The sequence below is a fragment of the Watersipora subatra genome, chromosome 5, assembly GCF_963576615.1.
Source record: "Watersipora subatra chromosome 5, tzWatSuba1.1, whole genome shotgun sequence".
NCBI lineage: Eukaryota > Metazoa > Bryozoa > Gymnolaemata > Cheilostomatida > Watersiporidae > Watersipora > Watersipora subatra.
The window spans coordinates 7,909,714-7,915,713 of NC_088712.1; positions in this window are offsets into that span (position 1 = coordinate 7,909,714).

Consider the following 6,000-nt stretch of genomic DNA (forward strand, 5'->3'; position numbering starts at 1 on the left):
ATAGCTATGATCAGAATGTTGTTGAGTTTCAAATCTGGAATAATTGAAAAATTGCCTTATTGCATATTATTGGTCTACCCTGGAATGTCAACAGTATAGTTATTATATACTTTTTTGATATTGAAAAAATTCATTTTGAAGCAATTGAAATTTCACAAGCATGACTAAGTTGTGTACATATTAATAATTAGAACTTTGTATAGGCCCTATATTCTTCTTGATAAACATAGAATTGTGTTGTGAAGCTCTTGACTAAATAGTTGTACATGTAAAACCAAGTAAAATTATAGTATCACACCTTTTCACACTTGAAGAAAATTGGAATGAGCTACAATAAAGGAATGTTGAAAACGGGGCAATCAGCCAAACATTGCTTTTGTAGACAGTTTTAGATATAATTGATATCAATGGTAAAAACCCTCTATCTAATATTATTGGTTTTATTGTTTTATTTATTATTTTGTTTTATTGTAGCCTAAGCTCAGCCTGTCTCAGGTTAGTTGCAGTTGATATATTTTTATATACATGCTAGATGGTAAACTCATTGGCTGTTATGCTACAGCCTTCCTAATTCAGCGAGCCCAATAATATCTACTAGCCAATGCCCTAAAACCTCTGTTGGATTGTGCATAAAGTGCTATCTTCCACAATCTTCTACTACAATTATCTAATACTATATGATTGCTTATTTATAGCGTGGTTATACCTTGTCTCATTAATAACAGATGCTATGAGTTACATAACTTAATTCAATGATGGGATTTATGTTGTATATGAAACAATGACGCTGTGAGTTATTGGGAATGCTTGCTTTCAGTATGGGCCAGCGCAACAACTAGAGCGACCTGGTAATATTACAACCACAGCTGAGAAGAACATTTTTATAGACAAGCATTTAGTTATTATTGTTGGTCACTTTGTTCTTTTAGCTATCAGGATGCTTTGCTGAGCACTGTACACTATGATACCAAGCAGTCTTAATACTAATATTCTGTAATGGGCTTTTGAAGTAGAAACAGGTAGTTGAAACCACCCCTTGACCGACAGCGAAACTCATGATGCCTTGAAATGAGTATGATTCAAATGTAAATTTCTATATGGCTTGGCACTTCAATTATGGTGGCCTTTTGAAGAAAGTGGTTTTTGGTAGAGCTTATTGTATGTCAGGTTTTGAGGCAACTGAAGCCATTCTCCCATTATCAATAAAAACAAAAATAAAGTTTCAGCTAATCATACAAAATTATTGTGCAATGCAGTCACAGTTGTTTAACCAATGCTTCATGGATATAATTAATGGCCAATTGATGTTTGTCACTAGTATGACTGTATTTCACCAGATATACAATAGCTAAGAAAACTTACCATCTTGTTAAAATGCAAGGATAAACATGACTTTGAATTCCTCTAATTGTAGCATGTAGCTAATGTATCCAAACTGCTGCAATCTAAGCTTGAGGCTGTACTATTGACAAAATTTCATCACCTTACTATTTAAATGATGGCCTCAAACAACTCATTCGATGGCCATTGTCTGACTTAAATCTCCTAATTCCACTTTCCTAATTCAACAAACAAAATGTAGTTTGTGGAGTCGAATATAAGTGAATAGTATAGTATTAGTTGAACCATCTGTAAGCTTTCTACTAGAGCTAAAAGGATGAAATACAAGATTAAATTACTACATTACACTTATTTAGGATTTTTTGCCTTGCCTGATATCGATAAAATACACTTATTACCAGTGAAACATTTGGTTGGGAGCAATGATCTGGCAATTGTTTTCACTTAATCTGATACATAGAAACCTTTAGTGTATTTTATTTTACTGAGTGAAGATTGATTTCTCCTATTAAGTTGCATCGTCATTTGTAGTGCACAGAAGATCTGTAATCTGTATGTTTATTTGACTTTTGTAAGTGTTGCTTAAAACATGGAGTTAAGGTGGTTATATGTGAGCCAAGGGGGTGGCCATGGTTTTCCATGAGCGGACATTTATACACAGTATCACATAGATGTCGATTTCGCTGTTTATTGGTGCAATACAGTGTATACACAAAATTTGATTTACGTGGTAATAAGAAAAAAACATGATAGTAATGCATTCCTAACACCGCACATCTTCGAAACTGTTGCAACATCTATCTGATACTCAACCCAACTGAAATGATTAATGTATCCATAATACAATATTCAATATAAGATAAGCTATTTGTTTTCAAGTCAAATCAAGTAGCTACACTACACATATTGCGTGGTGGGGTAGAGGCACGGTTCTTTCCCCCTCCAAGATAACCTATCCAGACTAACTCATATTAATTATGCCTTTTTTTACTTATGTTGCCATCTTGGGGTTTTTTAAATTCTCTGTATTCCTAGCTTAAAAATACAAACTAAAATCATTGCATTCCACGGTTAACTATTATTCACAGTATTTTTGCTCAATACATGTACAACAAACTGGCCATGTCTTGCTATAAATGCCTAATATCTATGATGATGATAAGCGGCTCAGGCACTGGACAGCCTATTCATCGCATTGACCAATGAAAACAAAGAAAGGCATTTTCAAATCATCCTTGTAGAATTAAAGCTGGCAATGGTCATTTTGCTCTTGATACTGTTAAAGTGATCACCTAGTAGGATACACAACACAATTGACAACTATTCAGATTAATAAAAAATATATCGTAGTGACGACATAGACTATATTGAAGCAAGTAACCATGAAGAGCTTGTGTCATCTGTGCCATCACATTTTCTGCAGTCATTTGGATAATCAATTGTGAAAGCCTGCCATGGTGAGTTTGTATAACATACAACATGGCACTATTTAGCCAAAAATTTATAATAAATGTCATATTAATGTTTCTGCCACTAAGCAATGTAAAATTCCTGAGAACTACATCATTGGATATCACAAAAAATCATAGAACACACGCACACCCCTTGGAGCAAGAGTAATTGTGGCTGCATTGGGATTTTTAAGACTATATTCACAATCTCAAATCTTTTATAATTTAATATATATTGTCTGTTGTTTAAAACATATAATATAATATTTAACCTCACAGAAACGACAGAACAACTATGAAAAAATTGCTCACATATTCAACCAGAATATATCATTTAAATTTTTCTATCAATTTTAGACCAAGGCGTCGATGAAGATATTTTTATAGAACTGATGGAACACCAGCTGGCCAACCTTCAGCCTAACATGATCTCAAGAACTCAAACTCTCCTTATTAGGAAACAGAAGGAGTTAAAACGAGCAAGTTGAAAAACATTAATTCAAATTGTAAGAGTAGGTTGAGTAAATCAGTATTCCCCATTGAGCTAGATAACTCCGAATCATTAACGCAAAGCTAGATAACTCCTAATCATCTACCTTACCTACCCACATAAATATATTACTAGTTGTAGGCCGAGCTATTAGTTATGACTTGTATTATTATCATCACCCAGACCTTAACACAGAGTTAGATAGTTCCTAATCATTAACGCAGAGCTAGATAACTCCTAATCATTTACCCTACCTACCCACATAACTATATTACTAGTTGTAACCAGAGCTCTTAGTTATGAATTGTATTATAATTATCACTCAATCCTTAACACAGAGTTAGGTAACTCCTAATCATTAATCCTACCTACCCACATCACTATATTGCTAGTTTTAGCACATTTACATGACTATTAGTTATGAACTGTGCTATTACCTTTATGATTTTTACCTTTGTACCAATTTTTACCAATTTACCTTTGTGACGTTATAGGTGACAAGCTTGATAATGAAAAGCAATGTGTTTTGAGGGGCAAGTCGACAGCCACCAGCCTGTTTATGGAGAGACTTTCGCAAAGTACCTTGGATGAAACCAGCAGAGGAGCCATTGTATTGACAAATGAACAGGAATGTATCTACCAGGTTTTGTCAACAGGAGCAGTGTTCCTGATGGCAACTGAGGTAGATGCATGTCTGGCCTATGTTAAGTGTTTGTTTGTGGTTAACCAGAGGCACCACATCCAAGCCCATTCATCAGTTGGGGCTCTGGTGGAATGTCTGTTACGGCTGCTCTCATCATTGATGACAACCTCTGCATTGCAGATGAGACTTCTTCAAATGATGGGGATAGTCAAGTAACAGCTTATCTAGAACTCCAACTGATGGTACCTTGGCTGGTGTCGCTAGTACTCAATTAAAATATTTTCTCTTTTATAATTATTTGTAAACATTTACATGTAAATACTTCATTGCAAAACAGTTCATTTTTAACCTTTTTATTCATATTATAGCTTTAAAGTTATCATAATATATTTTGCTTATACATATATTTAACCTCAGTATTTAATGAAAATAAAAATAAGAAGTTCATAGTAATCAGTTCACTTAAGTGTGTAATTGTCTTCTCCTGGTATAAAATTACAATTTTATTCTGATTTAAAAATGACAGTACCATGAGTGAACAGGGAGCATCCATAGCAGCACAGCACTGAATCACAGAATGATTTAGTTTTGGTTATTTCTACAAAAAGCATCCCTGTACAACAACTCGACTATCAATCATAATATGATTGAACACGCCTTAGTAGGCCCCTATACCTGTACCACAGCTCAACAATCAATCATAATATGGTTTATCAAGCACTAGCAAAACTGTACAAAAGCTCAACTTTCAATCATAATATGATTTATCAAGCACTAGCATACCTGTACAAAAGCTCAACTTTCAATCATAATATGATTTATCAAGCACTAGCATACCTGTACAAAAGCTCAACTTTCAATCATAATATGATTTATCAAGCACTAGCATACCTGTACAAAAGCTCAACTTTCAATCATAATATGATTTATCAAGCACTAGCATACCTGTACAAAAGCTCAACTTTCAATCATTATATGATTTATCAAGCACTAGCATACCTGTACAAAAGCTCAACTTTCAATCATTATATGATTGAACAAGCACTAGTATACCGTACAAAAGCTCAACCATCAATCATTATATGATTGAAAAGGCACTAGCAAAGCTGTACAAAAGCTCAGCTATTAATCATAATATGATTTAATAGCCACAGTATGCGTTGGCATAGGTAAATCATTATTAAATCAATTTTGAGTACAGTTTTGTCACCCTGAATTTAGATTTATTAATGATTTAAGATTCAATCAAAATTTCTCTCTGTGTAGAAAACAATTATTACTCTTTTGTTTAATAGTACTTTTTGGTGTTGTTTTGATAGTATAATAAAAAAATGCAAACAAAAGCATCGTTTTCAAAAATTCATTGCAAAAGTTCGTGTTTTTAACAATAAAATTGTCTATCAAGATGACTGACAATGATAAAATGATGTCACAAAAAAGAAAGATCTAGCGTGTTTAAAAATGACCTTTTTCAGGTGTTCAGCTACAAAATTAAGTTATTAGTTATCAGAAATGTGAAGATTACAATATACTAGTTTAACCTAAAACAATTGATTCAACAGCATGTTTTTTTAGCTCATAAGTGACCATTGTTTGAATCATGCTCTTGACAAAAAAAAAATAACCAGCAAGCAAGCAAAAGAGCTTATTACACATTATTGGTTGATAACTATCTTGCCCAGTGCAGCCGTACCATGATTTGGATTTTAATATGGCGTAGTTAGAAGGAAGCCAATAGGTGATTAATAACAACCAGATGTTTTGCATATTTTCTTGCATATTTTACATGTAGATGGATAGATGGCAAATAAATTTTAAAAAAAACAATAAACCTGGAAATCAGTAAAAATACTTATTTAAGAATTAAATGACAACATCCTTACAGAAAAGCAAACTCCACAGTTTCTCTAGATCCGTCTTAGAGCAGATCTTGCCACACTGTCAAAGAATTGATCTTTGTTACATTACTGAGCTAAACAAGCTACTGCGCTTCAGAGTATTCTGTACTCTTAGGTTGCTTTTCATCACAAGAAAAACACACACGCCTTCTTTATTCTAATCTGAAGCTGAACATA